The following is an 18,793-nucleotide window of genomic DNA, read 5'->3' on the forward strand; positions in this document are numbered from 1 at the left end:
TGCACGACACAAAGCTTTACGCATTGTCTGGGCCCGTCAGCACCAACATTAGAATGTTGATGACTGGAAACATGTTGCCTGATCGGACGAGTCTCGTTTCTAATTGTATCGAATGGGTGGACGTGTACCGGTATGGAGACAACCTCATGAATCCATGGACACTGCACGTCAACAGTGGACTGTTTAAGCAGGTAGAGGCTATGTAAAGGAGTCAGGCGTGTGCAGTTGGAGTGATATGGGACCCCTGATATGTCTAGATAGGACTCTGAAAGGTGCCACGTGCGTAAGCATCCTGTCTGATCAAATGGAACCATTCATGTCCGTTGTGAATTCCAACGGACTTGGACAATTGCACCAGGATAATTCGACTCCCAAAACGTCCAAAATTGCCACAGAGTGGCTCCAGTAACACTCTTTGGAGTTTAAACTATTCCGCTGGCCACCAAACTCCTCAGACAATAACATTATTGAGCGTACCTGAAATGCCTTGCAAGGTGATGTTCAGAAGGGATCTGAACTCCCACATACTCTTACGGATTTATGGACAGCCCTGTAGGATTCATGGTGTCAGTTCCCTCCAGCACTACTTCTTTGGTCGAGTCCATGCCACTTCGTGTTGTCGTACTTTTGTGTGCTCGCGGGGGCTCTACACGATTTTAAGCGAGTATACCAGTTTCTTTGGATCCTCAGTGTGAGTTGTTGTTGTTGTTGTGATCTTCAGTCCAGAGACAGGATTGATGCAGCTGTATATGCTACTCTATCCTGTGCAAACTTCTATTTCCAAGTACCTACTGCACCCTACATCCTTCTGAATCTGCATAGTGTATTCATCTCTTGGTCTCCACGATTTTCACCTTCCACGCTGCCCTCCAGTTCTAAATTGGTGATCCCTTGATGCCTCAGAACATGTCCTACCAACCGACCCCTTCTTCTAGCCAAGTTGTGCCATAAATTCCTCTTTTCCCCAATTCCATTCAGTACCTCCTCATTAGTTACATGATCTACACATCTAATATTCAACATTCTTCTGTAGCACCACATTTCGAAAGCTTCTATTCTCTTCTTGTCTAAGCTATTTATCGTCCATGATTCACATCATACATGGCTACACTCCATACAAATACTTTGAGAAAAGACTTCCTGACACTGAAATCTATACTCGATGTAAACAAATTTCTCTTCATTAGAAACATTTTACCTGTCACTGTCAGTCTACATTTTATATCCTCCCTACTTTGACCATCATCAGTCAATTTTCTCCCCAAATAGCATAACACATCTTCTACTTTAAGTGTCTCATTTCCTGATCGAATTCCCTCAGCTTCACCTGATTTAGTTACACTACATTCCATTATCCTCGGTTTGCTTTTGTTGATGTTCATCTTATAGCCTCCTTTCAAGACACTGTCCATTCCGTTCAACTGCTCTTCCAGGTCCTTTGCAGTCTCTGACAAAATTACAATGTCATCGGCAAACCTCAAAGTTTTTATTTCTTCTCCATGGATTTTGATTCCTACTCTGAATTTTTCTTTTGATTCCTTTACTGCTTGCTCAGGGTATAGAGTGAATAACATTGGGGATAGGCTACAACCCTGTCTCACTCCCTTCCCTACCACTGCTCCCCTTTCTTGTAAACTCGACTCTTATAGCTGCCACCTGGTTTCTGTACAAATTGTAAACAGCTTTTCGCTCCCTGTATTTCACCCCTGCCACCTTTAGAATTTGGAAGAGCTTATTCCAGTCAACATTGTAGAGCTTTCTCCAAGTTTACAAATGCTAGAAACGTAGGTTTGCCTTTCCTTAATCTATCTCCTAAGTTAAGTCTTAGGGCCAGTATTGCCTCACCTGTTCCAACACTTCTACGAAATCCAAATCGATCTTCCCAAGGTCGGCTTCTACCAGTTTTTCAATCCGTCTGTAAGGAATTCGTGTCAGTATTTTGCAGCTGTGACTTATTAAACTGATAGTTCGGTAATTTTCACACCTCTCAACACATGCTTTGTTTGGGATTGGAATTGTTATAATTTTCTTGACGTCTGAAGATATTTCGTCTGTCTCGTACATCTTGCTCACCACACGGTAGAGTTTTGTCAGGCGTGGCTCTCCCCAGGCTGTCATTAGTTCTAATGGAATGTTGTCTACTCCCAGGGCCTTTTTTAACTTAGCTCTTTTTGTGCTCTGTCAAATTTTCCACGCAGTATCATATCTCCCGTTTCATCTTCATCTACGTCCTCTTCAGTTTCCATAATATTACCCTCAAGTACATCGCCCTTGTATAGACTCTCTATATTCCTTCCACCTTTCTGCTTTGCCTTCTTTGCTTAGAACTGGTTTTTCATTTGAGCTCTTGATATTCATACAAGTGGTTCTTTTCTTTCTCCAAAGGTCTCTTGAATTTTCCTGTAGACTGTATCTATCTTACTCGTAGTAATATATGACTCTACATCCTTACATCTGTCCTCTAGCCATCGCTGCTTAGCCATTTTGCACTTCCTGTCGATCTTAGTTTTAAGACTGTTACCCTTCGCCTTTTTACCTGCTTGATCCTTCGCTGCCTTTACTAATCAATCTCCCAATCTACCCATTTTACTATATTTCTTTCCCCTGTTCATGTCAATCGTTCCCTAATGCTCTTTCTGAAACTCTCTACAACCTCTGGTTCTTTCAGTTTACCCAGTTTACCTCCTTGTATTCCTACCTTTTTGCAGTTTCTTTAGTTTTAATCCATTGTTCATAACTAATAGATTGTGGTCACAATCCACATCTGCACCTGGAAATGTTATACTATTTAAAACCTAATTCCTAAATTCCTGTCTTGCCATTATATAATCTATCTGAAACGTTCCAGTGTCTCCTGGCGTCGTTCACAAATAAAACCTTCATTCATGATTCTTAAACCAAATGTTAGCTATTATTAAGTGCCAAACTCTACCAGGTGGCTTCCTCTTTCATTTCTTACCCACATTCCATAATCATCTACTACGTTTACTTCTCTTCCTTTTCCTACTTTCGAATTCCAGTCACTATCTGAATAATTTCTTTTATCTCATCATACGTTTCATAAATCTCTTCGTTGTCTGCAGAGCTAGTTGGCGTATAATCTTGTCCTACTGTGGTAGGCGTGGGCTTGATGTCTATCTTGGTTACAATAATGCGTTCACTATGCTGTTCGTAGTAAGTTACCCGCTCTCCTATTTTTTTTATTCATTATTAAACCTAGTCCTGCATTACCCCTGTTTGATTTTGTATTTATAACACTGTATTCTCCTGACCAGAAGTCTTGTTCCTCCTGCCACTGAACTTCACTAATTCCGACTATATCTAACTTTAACCTAATCAATTTCTGTTTTTAAATTTTCTAACTCACCTGCCGTCAGTGTACAACTATTAAAATTCAAAAGCTTTCCTTTATGTTCTTAATTGTCTCTCGAAACGCGTTGCTTATAGTGTGATAGAATGCCAGCAACCATGCACCTCGAACAAATTATAAGTGACCCACATCAAAGAGCGTACAGGTCACTAGGGAGAACCTTGCAACGAGCAAGGTCGTTATGTGACCCTCCATCACAGATATAAAGCATGGCATTGCAGTGGCGTGTGCAGGCCAATTAGGTCAATGAGACTGGCGTAGTAAGTTGGCCCATGTGAAGACGAGACAGATTAGCTGAAAGGAGCTATTGTGTTCTGGCCTATACTTCAAACCACAGCCGGAATGAAATTTCCCCGTATTTTTGTGCATCGGCTGTATATGTCTTACTGCGTACAGGGAGTGGTGTACCCCTTGCAGCCATGAAAGGCGGCTAAAAACGAGGGTGGTAAAATGATACTAATCAACAGGGACCGCTGACGAGTGTCTCGCTTAGCCAATGACAATCGATTTGAAATCAGAAGGAACTCGTTGTGTCATTGAGTTCAGTTCTATTTTAACAGTTTCTGAGCAATTGGCATAAGTTGCATATATGCAATCTCGTATACCACTAAAGCCCATTCCTTGCAGCAACACGTAAGACTGCTCGTCTTCAATGGCCATAACAACACAGAAACTGCACAGTAGGTGAATGAGGGTATGAAGAGTTATTGAGAGAGTCGTACTTTAACCCCATTGCAAATGATACGGGCAGTCAAGTTCTCTGATGGCGTAATGGGACGTTTACCCCACATTCTGTGAAGAGTATATCTATGCTTTGACTATCTCTCAGGCATCATATCGCTCATCGACTGATCAGTTCCATCACCCACCCTTAATTTCACTGAAAGTGTCTAGGACTGTATAAGGCTACGAGTGGAACTTAGTAACAATCATCCTAGCTCTCGAGCATCCGAACGTTAGTGAGTGTCTTCATCTGGATACGACATATCTGGCAAAACGTGGGGACTCATTTCCTAACTTGACATTTCGGTACGTGATTTTCTGTGAGAATTTTCGAAGAACTTTGTCTATGGGCCTCTCCTCCGACTACTTTTGGTGAACTGCGACACCCAAGCACAGTGATTGGATTAACTCCATCCAAGCTGCCAGAAGTATGGGCCGAGTTTACCCGTCGTCTGGATGTTTCTCGGGCGCCCGATGGAATGAAGAGTAACATTTCTGAAAGGTAAATGGTAACTTTTATCTGTATCTACACGTACACTCCTCAAGCTACTTTACATGACGAATTGTGCATCTCACGATTGTCATCGACTATCTGTCCTTTCCACACCAGTACTGAGAGAGGCCATACATCTGAATTCCTCTGTCCTGGCTCTGATCTGTCTTATTTTATTATCACTGTCCATACGCGAAATATACTACTCTGAGGCCATACTCATCGCACAGTCTTCTTGGAATACTTATTCGTTTTCCCCTTTTTTGGCTCTACAGCTCATCGTGAGCCATGGCCTCTTCAACAATTTTCTCCTTTCATCTTGGCTAGTTGATAGAGTTTTCCACTCTCTACAACGCATTTGCCGGAGATCCTCAATGATCCCTTCCTTCCATATGAATTTCGGCCGACCACCCCTCTCTGTACTCTTAGATTACCTTGCGATAGCTTTTTTCGATGACTCTGCATCAGTCACCTGTGCTACCTGCTCACCTCACCTCAATTTCGATGCATCCACTACACTTCCGACAGATGTGTCTTTATAACTGACGTACATCTCATAATTATAACTTTTCCTCCACATTCCTCGTGCAAAAACTGGGCCAATGGCTCTCCGAAGAATCTTTCTTTTGAAAGAGTTCAGCATTTCGATGTTGTTTTGCTGTTAGGGCACAAGATTCGGAGGCAGATATGGGCACTGGTATTTTGTATCCTAGATGCATAACTGGGTGCGGCATGCCAGGGGCCTTGACGATAAGTCTTGTTGGAGCAAAATAGGCGTTATGGCTGGTATTACTCTCTATCTGATATCATAGCAAGTATCATTTGAGTAGGTCACTGTCGAACACAGATGCTTGACCTCCACAACTGCCTCGTTGTTACTGAGGTCGGCATCATTCCTTCTGCCTTTTCGGCAGCTGTACATTTTGTTTTCTGCTAGTTGTTATACACTGAAGCGCCAAAGAAACTGGTATAGGCATGCATATTCAAATACAGAGATATGTAAACAAGCAGAATACGGCATTGCGGTCGCCAACGCCTACAGAAGACATACTGTGTCTGGCGCAGTTGTTAGATCGGTTACAGCTGCTACAATGACAGATAATCAAGATTTAAGTGAGTTTGAACGTCGTGTTATAGTCGGCGCATGAGCGATGGGACACAGCTTCTCCGAGTTGGCGATGAAGTGGGAATTTTCCCATACGACCTTTTCACGAGTGTACCGTGAATATCAGGAATCCTGTAAAAAGTCAGATTTCCGGCATCAGAGCTATACTTTAAGGAAAATCCTACAGAAGACGATCAAATTTATAGACATTAAATAAGCATATGTCGGTGTAGATAGAGAGAAATTATATCGTGCTCTGGTAGCATTGGGAATCCCTAGAAAATTGTTAAGGCTAGTGAGACTGACTGAGCCAGACACAAAGTAGTAGAAGAGAGGAAAGAATGATGTCTGACACGCTAAATGTCTAATGACTAAATTCCAATGACACGTTCTGCAGTGCCTTTTTTCTCAATGCTGCGCCGAAGAAGGTGGTGAGAAAGGCAAACCTTTTGAGGAGAGCCAGTCTTCCATACTTATACGCCTACCCGCTCGATACAATTTGAAACGAGACTCGTCCGACGAGGCAACATGTTTCCAATTATCAACATTCCAATGTTGGTGTTGACGGGCCCAGGTAAAGCGTAAAGCTTTGTGTCGTGCAAAGGGCCCATGAGTGGGCCTTCAGCTCTGAAAGCCCATATCGATGATGTTCCGTTGAATGGTTCGCAATCTGAGACTTGTTGACGACCCCGCATTGAAATCAGCAGAATTTTGCAGAAGGATTTCACTTCTGTCACGTTGAATGATTCTCTTCAGTCGTCGTTGGTACCGTTCTTGTAGGACCTTCTCCAGCCGCAGCCATGTCGGAGATTTGATGTTTTATATGTTTCCTGATATTCACCATACACTCGTGATACGGTCGTACGGGAAAATCCCCACTTCATCTCTACCTCGGGGATGCAGCGTCCCATCGCTCGTGCGCCGACTATAACACGGCGTTCAAACTCGCTTTCAAATCTTGATAACCTGCCATTTCAACAACTGTGTCCGACACTCGTCTTATATAGGCGATGGCAACCGCTGCGCTGTATTTTGTCTGTTTATATAGATATACGTTTCTGTGGCGCTTCAGTATATATATACTCAACAATCACTTTCGATACATCTCCTTCTTTTAAGTACTCCTACATAAAGTGAAAGTTTACATCAGTAACAGCTGAAAGAAAATATAGTAAGAAAATGATGCTGTGATGTGCACTTGACAAGCACAGAGGAATAATCAAGATGAACGATTTCGAAAGGAATAGCACATACTGGCCAAGGTGTGAGCCACTATATAGCCTTGTCAGGATTATGGCTTTGGCCATAATCTTCCCCAAGAGCCACCATCGCAATACTGTATCTAACAATTGTTATGTTTGTGTTTCATCGTTTGACCGCGACTTTAGCACCCAATTAGGAATTGACGAAATTATACGTTATTGCTCCCACCGCTTGAAACGATACGTCTACATCTGCATGTACATCTGCAAAGCTAACGGCGTGTGTGTGTGGGGGGGGGGGGGGGGGGGGGAGGGAGGAGTTATAAGTTTTCCGTCTCTTCTTGGAAAATGCTTTCTCATGAACAGTGTGATGAACAGCGTCAATGTTGAACCAAAGTAATCTCGCCGACTAAACGATGAACAGGACACAAGAATCTGTCGAACAAGCGCTCTATAAATCAGTTCCTTCGCGGATGAGCTACGTTTCCTATCAATCTAGGCTTGGAATCTGCTACTCCTGTAAAAATGTAAATATCGTGTGACTAATGCATCCCGTTTGGTAGACCGTTCGCCTGGTCCAAGTCTTTCGATCTGATGCCACTTAGGCGACCTACGAGCCGATGGTGATGAAAGTATGATCATTAGGAGAACACAAAACCCAGTCTCTGAGCGGAGAAAATCCCCGACCCAGCAGTGAATAGAACCTGGGTCCTTACGATTGACATTCTGTCGTGCTGATCACTCTGCTACCGGGGGCGGACGTTGCTCCTGTTACTCGTTTAATGTTGTCATTCCATTTAAATTCGTTCTCGATAGTTAATCCTAGATATTTTATGGCAGATACTATTCACAGTAGTTTCTCACCAATAGTGTAGTTGTACAGTAGTGGTTTCCTTTCCCTATGTATGCGCTGTATGTTACATTTATTTGCGTTCACAGTCAGCTGCCAGAGTCTGCACTATTCATCAGTCTTCTACGGGTCATTCTTAAAATCAGTACTGTCTTCTGGCGATTCTAGTTTGTAATAGACAACCGCATCATCTGCTAACACATCAAAGCCACCCATACACTCTCTTTGAAGGAAGATTAGTTCAAAAATGGTTCAAATGGCTCTGAGCACTATGGGACTCAACTGCTGAGGTCATTAGTCCCCTAGAACTTAGAACTAGTTAAACCTAACTAACCTAAGGACATCACAAACATCCATGCCCGAGGCAGGATTCGAACCTGCGACCGTAGCGGTCTTGCGGTTCCAGGCTGCAGCGCCTTTAACCGCACGGCCACTTCGGCCGGCGGAAGATTAGTGTTTAACGTCAAATCGACAATGAGGTTATTAAAGACGGAACACAATTTCGGATTCGGGGAAGGGTGGAGAAGTAAATTGGCCGTGCTCATTCAGAGATTTAGGGAAACCACGAACACGTAAATCTCGTCATCCGGAATGCATCACTGCGCCACCTCCTCGGTCTCCTTCTACTAGTATGTACAGTACATCTTGCAATACGCAACAAACGCGCCGGAGTTCGTTAAATACGGATAAAATAGAAGTCCGGTAGACTGAAGGTAATGTCACGCTTATCCAGAATAAGTTACAGGAAGAAACAAGTATAATGAGTCATTGTACTGTTACAGAAATACAAATCGAATAACAAGTAACAACGAAGGGATTTACCAGAGGAGATCTCACTAGGCTGCTAACTCTGCTGAAGGTGCCTGATGGAACCCTAATAGTGAGACGTAGTTCAAGGCAGAGCTCTACGAGTCTGTATCAACCGAGGTAAGGATTCGTTAGATCGGTAGAGCTCAGCACTGGACAGGTGTTACTCAGTATGAGAATCCAAGGAGCAGTCGGCACAATTGCCTGGCATAACTCCCTCTGATGACTGGATTCTAGAAGGTCTTGTGCCAACCTAAGTTTAATTGAGCAGGACGTCTGCGGCATGAAATATTTTCAAGCACGTGACTTGCCACTGTACGTGACTTGCAGAGGGAAATAGTTCCGCACTGGTTGCAACTTCTGTCTTCTACTGGAAAGACTCCAGGTTGCGAGATTACTACCTAATGTACAGATGTCCTGAGTCCTCAGCGATAAGAAGCCGCGTTGTTCTTATGGTTAATGTGCTAGATGGTTAACTACACTACTGGCCATTAAAATTGCTACACCACGAATATGACGTGCTACAGACGCGAAATTTAACCGACCGGAGGAAGATGCTGTGTATGCAAATGATTAGCTTTTCAGAGCATTCACACAAGGTTGGCGCCGGTGGCGACACCTACAACGTGCTGACATGAGGAAAGTTTCCAACCGATTTCTCATACAAAAACAGCAGTTGACCGGCGTTGCCTGGTGAAACGTTTTTGTGATGCCTCGTGTAAGGACGAGAAATGCGTACCATCACGTTTCCAACTTTCACAAAGATCGGATTGTAGCCTTTCGCGATTGCGGTTTATCGTACCGAGACATTGCAGCTCGCGTTGGTCGAGATCCAATGACTGTTAGCAGAATATGGAATCGGTGGGTTCAGGAGGGTAATATGGATCGCCGTGATGGATCCCAGCGGCCTCGCATCACTAGCAGTCGAGATGACAGGCATCTTATCCGCATGGCTGTAACGGATCGTACAGCCACGTCTCGAACCCTGAGTCAACAGATAGGGACGTTTGCAAGACAACAACCAAGTGCACGAACAGTTCGACGACGTTTGCAGCAGCATGGACTATCAGCTCGGAGACCATGGCTGCGGATACCCTTGACGATGCATCACACACAGGAGCGCCTGCGATGGTGTACTCAACGACGAACCTGGGTACACGAATGGCAAAACGTCATTTTTTCGGATGAATCCAGGTTCTGTTTACAGCATCATGATGGTCGCATCCGTGTTTGGAGACATCGCGGTGAACGCACATTGGAAGCGTGTATTCGTCATCGCCATACTGGCGTATCTCCCGGCGTGATGGTATGGGGTGCGATAGGTTACACGTCTCGGTCACCTCTTGTCCGGACTGACGGCACTTTGAACAATGGACGTTACATTTCAGATGTGTTACGACCGGTGGCTCTACCCTTCATTCGCTCCCTGAGAAACCCTACATTTCAGCAGGATAATGCACGACCGCTTGTTGCAGGTCCTGTACGGACCTTTCTGGATACAGAAAATGTTCGACTGCTGCCCTGGCCAGCACATTCTCCAGACCTGTCACCAACTGAAAACGTCTGGTCAATAGTGGCCGAGCAACTGGCTCGTCATAATACGCCAGTCACTACTCTTGATGCACTGTGGTATCGTGTTGAAGCTGCATGGGCAGCTGTACCTGTACACGCCATCCAAGCTCTGTTTGACTCAATGCCCAAGCGTATCAAGGCCGTTTATACGGCCAGAGGTGGTTGTTCTGGGTACTGATTTATCAGGATCTATGCACCCAAATTACGTGAAAATGTCTTCTCCTGTCAGTTCCAGTATAATATATTTGTCCAATGAATACCCGTTTATCATCTGCATTTCTTCTTGGTGTAGCAATTTTAATGGCCAGTAGTGTAGAAGCTGTTGTGGCCGAAGCTGTTCTGTAGATGCCTGAGCAGGAAACAGACGACGCCTAAGGTAAGACCACCCGGTCAGATATCGCATTCAATGTGTACAGTACTTGTAACGCTACTTACACTGTTCTTGAGTATGTGTAGTAAGAGACCATCGAAAACAATCAAGACTGCTTGCCACTGAGATCGTATTACCATTATGGACAACAAATAATAAAATTTTACTTGTGAGAATGCATTATAGCAGGTAAAATGTGCTCTCAAATTTATCGGTGATTTGTGGGTGCACAGGAAGCGAAACTTACCACACATAGCTACCGTCACTGGCAAAAACAATGGCTCCAACATGATTCGACACTGAGTGGAAATGAGCTTGGATGACAGATATGCAGTGGGTATGTCATTCGATGCTTTTTCAACTTTGTGCCAGAATTCATCATTTGTAGTAACCTGAGAATGGAAACATGTCCGACTGCCATTAGGTGTTTTCTGTAAATAAGAGCTCTGGAGAAAGTGCTGACTAGGACCAAAGTACATCAAGACAGCGAGGGAACATACGGTCTTATTTTATATTGCGACAGCATTCAGCCACCAGCCTTAAGTCGTCAGAAATGGAATGGATATTGTATAGTTTACAAATTATGTACCCAGAAGTAATCGTGTTGTGTACTCAGTGGCACCCATTTCATCACGGTATGTGCTGGGCCTGTACGTAGCAGTGGTACTAGCCACAAAAGACAGGCGGTGTCGCTCCAGTGTCCAGTGTTGTTTTTGAGCGCACCGCAGATGACCTGACCCTCTCTCTGATGCTGCGACAAGAGATGACACAGAAACAGTTGCTGTGCTGACAGCCCTTAGTACTCAAAAACCCATCCCACTGGCCGTGTCGATAATTGTCTTGAAGCAAACATGTCCATTTTCTGACTGAAGCTAATTTAAGTGGCTGTATGATCATGAATGGCCGAGGGAAATATATGTCTTGGGCGTTAGTCGCTTGGGACTGTTGAGATCCTACTTGCTGTTGAGCGCAGTCCTCCAGAATCCATCGATTTAGTATTTCCATGACAGTTAAGGTACTTCAGACCAACAAGCGTTGCCTGTAACCTGCTGTCTCAGTATGCCAGGCATCTTCCTTCTCACACGAAATATAACACCATCTTCAGAGAGATAACGAACGTGGAAATTCGATTCCTAAAAATAGAAATCTACTGCATACAGAAATGCATTACTTCTACTTACTTTGTGCACATTACCCACTTGTGTATGCAAGCTTTCTCGTTTGTTGCATACCGCGTTTGTGGTGATATAATTTGATGACCAGCAAGGTAATTCTCATGCGCTTCCGTGTTCTAATCTTTCAATTGTAGCTGATACATGGTTTCACCTCGTGTGGAGCAAGTCGATATTGAGATCACGAAGATGAATAACCACTCACACGACGGCTTGGAGATCAGACCTTGTGGACTGAATCGTTTTCAATGAGTCTACAGACAGAAATAGAGCACTGCATAAAGAGAACTAGCAGCGATGAAGTAACGAAAACAGGCAGCAAATGATTCCAGAGACAATACTAGCGAGACAAATGGCAGCATAGAGGTACAAAATTAGAGGACAGCGGCACAGGTGAAGACAGACCAGCATAGAATAAAGACTAAATGAATACTCACCGTAATCTCACGAAAACAAGTTTTCACAAGATAGTAATATTAGATTGCTGGAGAAATGCAGAAATAGAGGACTGCACTGGCTATTATGTAAAGGATCCTAACGTAGAGGTAGAATCATACCATCTGAATGCAAGAGGCTCAAAGTATTGCTGAAGCACTCGCCCTCGGGGAAGGGGGAGTAGTAGATCTGGCCGTTGTTGCCTGCTAGCGAGAGTATCGATATCTTTCTGAGCAACTCCCTCCTGGACAACATTAGTGGCGGCATTCTATATATCAATAATCTTTTCTGTCAATCTGATTTTCTATCTTCGTAATACATAAATTGTTAATTTTAGGTATTTCCATTTCGTTATTAGTTCTAAGATTAAAAATGTTTAAATCTGCAAGATTGTTAAACTTTGTTGAAATTATAACAAGTCAAATAAGTCTCAAATTCAATATTTGTAGAATTTCAGATTGAGAAAGCATAGCCTGTCTTGGAAACTTGGAGTCAGTCCATTTGTAAATGTCAGCAAGTAAAATAAAAACTTAGGATGAGATCACGAAAGTACTATGGAGCTATATGTGGTGCTGCCGAGGTGATTATGTTAAAACTTTTATCATTTCGAAAAAGTGAAATTTCTCTTCAGAATTTGATAAAAAAAGGAGTGTTCAGAATAAATTACTGAGTGTCAGAATGTAAACTGCTTTTCCTATTGAAATTAATATCCCATCTGATTGTGTTATTTGTACTTAAACTACGATAAATTAATAATAGCCCGTCTCCACGATAATCTATTTCGAATTTTGCCCTCTTTCGCAGATGGCACTGAGAAGCCTTTACGTGACACAAGAAATCAATATACTAGGTTACGGAGTTGATATCCCATGGGTATTTAGTTGGGAGGTGACGAAATACAAAGGATTAGAAAATATTATTGTTCTCGGCTGATTACCGTTGAAGTATATAGTGTGCCCCAAAAAACAGCGGAAAATTTTAGGACAGATTCCTTACACAGAAATAGGTAAAAACTGTTTAATAATCGTGGACTCTAAAGTACATACCTTAAGAGGTATGAGCACTTGTTCATCTTCGATAATATGAAACACATCTCCTCTGCTGCAAGATGTTTGGTTTCCATATTTTGAAAGGAAGAAATGTTAACCAAAACAAGAAAAAGGACTAGCAAACATGGGTCTGAAACGCATGTTTTAAGAGTTATTAACACTTCTTCATCCTCCCTGGTGTGAAATACATCTGTTCTACCGAACAAGTGCTCATAGCTGTTGACGTATGCATTTTTGAGCCCACGTTTAGTAGGCATATTTTTCTTGTTTTGGTCCGTACTGCCTCTCCCCAAAATAGAACAGCAAAGAGCTGGAACCAGAAGAGATATTATCGCCGGCCGATGTGGCCGAGAGGTTCTAGGTGCTTCAGTCTGGAACCGCGCGACCGCTACGGTCGCAGGTTCGAATCCTGCCTTGGTCATGGTTGTGTGTGATGTCCTTAGGTTAGTTAGGTTTAATTAGTTCTAAGTTCTAGGGGACTGATAACCTCAGATGTTAAGTCCCATAGTGCTCAGAGCGATTTGAACCATTTTCATATTATCGAAGATGAACAAGTGCTCGTATCTCTTAAGGCATGGGCTTCAGAGCCCATCTTTACTAGAGTTTTTATCTTGTTTTGTTGTAAGTAATTGGTCCTTAAGGTGTGTTGGTGTTTTTGTGGGACACCTTGTCTAGTTTTGTCTGACTAGAAGAGCAGATTTTACACAGTTCTTCTGTTTTAATAAATAAATCCTTATAAGGACACGTACTGTGATATCTTTGTGTAAATGTTAGTAGCTGTACGGTTCAAACTAGCTTAATTTGGTGAAATGAAGGAAGTTTTATTTAAAGGGTAAACAGCCAAGACAACAACATAGTTGATTTCTTCACGTGACAAAAACGTAGTAAAGTGTCGGATTCAAGATAGAACGTCGTTGAGGAATGAAGAAATCGAAGGAGTATCATCTGAGATGCCAAACTGCAGGCTAAAGACTGATAACGTCTCAACGTTGGTATCTTCTGCATATTACTCCTTCTTCATCTGTAATGAGCAAAATATTTGTTTGCCTCCTTTGCTGCATGTGAGTGCATTTTCGAACACAAACGCACACGCACACACACCTCTGTATTCTGACGTACATGTCTTGCCGAGCAACGCTTGTGAGTGAAAGACGTAAGATAAATTAGTTTCAGAGAGGACGAATTACTTTCAGGCTAAATTTTTCATACATCGATCGAAAAACTGTGTTTGTTGTTTTCACGGCATCTGTATATGGCTAACGAAATTGAATTCAGTGAGCCGGATAATACATTCTGTAGTCGAGCTTATTCCAAAACGGTATGCTGCATGGACAGGGCTAGTCAATTGTAATCTGGTGCCAACAGCTGCCACAACGGTCGTCAATACAAAAACTCTGCTAATTTTGCATTCAAACGACATACCGTTCGGACTTCTGTTTTTTATGCAAAACAAAAATAAAACAAATATGCAGTTGAGTGCAGCATCGTATAGTTTTTGAATAAATCTCTGACATGCATTTCATAGTACTTATAACGAACATATGTTCGTGCTTTCACAAAGAACTAAGAAACTGTTTCACAAGAAATTTGGTGCTAGTCTCAGTAGTACTAGGAGGAAATGAAAGGGGGGGGGGGAGAAATTGGCCACGACGGTAAAAGTGGCCGGAGCAAAATTTTGCCCTGCTGCGTACCGAGAAGTGGTTAAACTAGTTCTAATATCAGCCATCACTGTTGTCAGTGTGTTTGACGCAGGAAGTCTGCTCCGCAATATTTCAGTGTAAACTTTTCGGTTTTTCAGTCGTGTGATGTAATGTAAGTAAGTTAGCCTAATCTTGTTACTTCATTGATATTTAGAGTAATACTTTGTTAAGTAATATATTTTACCATATCAATGTTTCAACAAAGTCTTTTAGACTACGATGTAGTTCCTTGTTGTTTGTTTCTATTTCATAGTTTCATCTAAGACGAAACAAGTTTCATCTAAGTCGAAGCAAGGCCCCGGGAGTAGACAACATTCCATTAGAGCTATTGACAGCCTTGGGAGAGCCAGTCCTGACAAAACTCTACCATCTGGTGAGCAAAATATATGAGACAGGCGAAATACCCTCAGACTTCATGAAGAATATAATAATTCCAATCCCAAAGGAAGAAGGTGTCGACAGATGTGAAAATTACCGAACTATTAGTTTAATAAGTCACGGCTGCTAAATACTAACGCAAATTCTTTACAGACGAATGGAGAAACTGATAGAAGCCGACCTCAGGGAAGATCAGTTTGGATTCCGAAGAAATATTGTAACACGTGAGGCAATACTGACCCTACGACTTATCTTAGAAGCTAGATTAAGAAAAGGTAAACCTACGTTTACAGCATTGGTAGACTTAGAGAAAGCTTTTGACAATGTTGACTGGAATACTCTCTTTCAAATTCTGAAGATGGCGGGGGTAAAATACAAGGAGGGAAAGGCTATTTACAATTTTTACAGAAACCAGATGGCAGTTACAAAAGTCGAGCGGCACGAAAGGGAAGCAGTGGTTGGGAATGGAGTGAGACAAGGTTGTAGCCCGTCCCCGATGTTACTCGATCTGTATATTGAGTAAGCAGTAAAGGAAACAAGAAAAATTTGGAGTAGGAATTAAAATCCATGGAGAAGAAATTAAAAATTTGAGTTTCGCCGATGAAACTGTAATTCTATCAGAGACAGCAAAGGACCTGGAAGAGCAGCTGAACGGAATGGACAGTGTCTTGAAAGGAGGATATAAGATGAACATCAACAAAAGCAAAACGAGGATAATGGAATTTAGTCGAATTAAGTCTGGTGATGCTGAAGGAATTAGATTAGGAAATGTGATACTTGAAGTAGTAAAGGAGTTTTGCTATTTGGGGAGCAAAATAACTGATGAAGGTCGAAGTAGAGGGGATATAACATGTAGACTGGCAATGGCAAGGAAAGCGTTTCTGAAGAAGAGAAATTTATTAACATCGAGTATTGATTTAAGTGTCAGGAAGTCGTTTCTGAAAGTATTTGTATGGATTGTAGCTATGTATGGAAGTGAAAAGTGGACGATAAATAGTTTAGACAAAAAGAGAATAGAAGCTTTCGAAATGTGGTGCTACAGAAGATTGCTGATGGTTAGATGGGTAGATCACATAACTAATGGGGAGGTATTGAATAGAATTGGTGAGAAGAGAAATTTGTGGCACAACTTGACTACAAGAAGGGATCGGTTGGTAGGACGTATTCTGAGGCATTCAGGGATCACCAATTTAGAACTGGAGGGCAGCATGGAGGGTAAAAATCATAGAAGAAGACCTAGAGGTGAATACACTAAGCAGATTCAGAAGGATGTAGGCTGCAGTAGATACTGGGATAAAGTAGCATGGAGAGCTGCATCAAACCAGTCTCAGGACTGAAGAAAACAACAACAACAGTTTCATCTGTGACCCGATAATATTGCGATGGTGTCCGATTGGATAATGTGACCACGTTAGTCGTCGGGAAAAGTGACCACGTTGTTACCGTTACGCTAATAAGGTTAGTTGCATCCAAATATCAGGCATAATGTTTCAGGTCATATTTACTTCCAACCCCTTTCACATAAGAAGTTATCGCCTGTCATTCTGTCTGTTGAATTAATTTACGTTATTTTAAACCATCTCCGTTATATTATCTGTAGCTTAATACAAAAATACGATTGGAAACGATCGGGTCAAGCCGCTTGGTATTATTTCAGATACTAGGACATCTATAGATCTGGAAGAATGTCCGAAAATCACAGCAACAAACATGGGATCCTATTGCGATGGGATGACCACATAGATAGGAAAAAGTGTCCACTTCATAAGGCTTCAGAAAAATGTTTACAGTTCCTACACTGTTTTTTAGTTTTCACCTATAAATATTTGGTGTGATACATTTTAATATGAATATTCAGAAAGTGTGAACGGTAAGCTTCTGTCGATAACCCTAGTTTGGTGAAAATGCAATTTCCTTAGAGTGGTCGCTTTACTCCAGTGTCCCCTACAAGTTCTTTTCTGACAAAGAACACACATTCTGTCAACCACATTCTATTGGCAGGATCTCCCACTTCCAATTCAAGATTTTATAACGTGAGATATTTGCTGTCTTGATATCCCAACACAAATATGATGAGTCACTACTGTATGTTACCGGGATTTCTTATTTATAGAGGGAACAGTAATGAAATGACCGTCATTAGTATGATAAGTGTGTTCATTCCACATTATCGGCAGATCATATAAGACACGACATTCATTTTCACCCATCCACATTTGGAATTTTGTACGGGCAAGCAGTATAGCATAGAGTAAAAGGTGTAAATAAGGATTGGATTGGATTGTTTGGGGGGAAGAGACCAAACAGCGAGGTTATCGGTCTCATCGGATTAAGGAAGGACGGGGAAGGAAGTCGGCCGTGCCCTTTCAAAGGACCATCCCGGCATTTACCTGGAGTGATTTAGGGAAATCATGGAAAACCTAAATCAAGATGGCCGGTCGTGGGATTAGACCGTCGTCCTCCCGAATGCGAGTCCAGTGTGGTAACCACTGCGCCACCTCGCTCGCTGTGTTTGAATTAAAGTTACCTTCTTTTGTAAAAATTCTAGATTTTATACCTTCATTAACAACTATAAAATGTTTAAGAAATGATGAGAGACGAAAGAATGATTAATATCCATTATTTCTATTCGAAAACAAAGATTTAGAAAAAGCTTTTGAAACCGAGCTTCAAAAAGGGGCTGCAAATACGGGCATCTACAAAAAGGTGCAAGAAATTTTTTGAAATATTTTAATAAAATGGTGAACTAGTCTGCAAAAGGCAACTTTCGTGTAGCTCCTTGAGCGCTAGCTCAATCTAAGTGTGCCCACATTTGGCACATAACATATTTAATCGCACATCTCCTCTCCTGTCTTTTCATCAAAAAAGATGGGAACTGCATCGCGAGAGTCTGACCTGCAGCCCGTCCGTTATCGGGTGAAACAGCAGTGTTTACTACCGTACTGGACACAGCCCTTCTGCAACACACGAAAAATATATAAGCACCATTTATGATAATAGTGATTCAACTACTCAAAGCAGATGACGTAACTTTTAATTTGAAACCTATATGTCTAAAGTTTCGGGATTAATGTGCGCACCTGCGCTTAAAGGTTAAACAGATAAGAAAACAATATGACAATGATAAGGCTTGCTTCAAAGCAACCAACCTCTTAATTTCAATTGGCAACGAAGGTGTGACTGGATCCCAACCCGTCACTTCTGACAATTTTATTTTGACTAAAGCCCTGGTGACAGTTGGCTTTTAATATTTTCAAAGTTAAACTGATTGTCAGTTAAAAGACCACTCTCAAGGAACGTCTTCAAACATTGCTTGTGGCACTTATTAAACTCACTCGGCGGAAGCACAAGATCCAGCTAAAATACACCATTAATAACCGGATCTTTCAAATACATCAACGAACAGCTTAGTATAACAGGTTGTTCAGATTGTAACTAATGACTGAGAAATGCAATTAAATTCAAAGAATTGAACTGGTTAACATCTAAATCTAACTACAAGGTCCCTCTTTGTTCAACGGCAACCTGTGCCTTAGTACATTTGTTTCGGCTGTATTTCCTACCAAG

Source organism: Schistocerca piceifrons, chromosome 5 (assembly GCF_021461385.2).
Source record: "Schistocerca piceifrons isolate TAMUIC-IGC-003096 chromosome 5, iqSchPice1.1, whole genome shotgun sequence".
NCBI classification, from domain to species: domain Eukaryota; kingdom Metazoa; phylum Arthropoda; class Insecta; order Orthoptera; family Acrididae; genus Schistocerca; species Schistocerca piceifrons.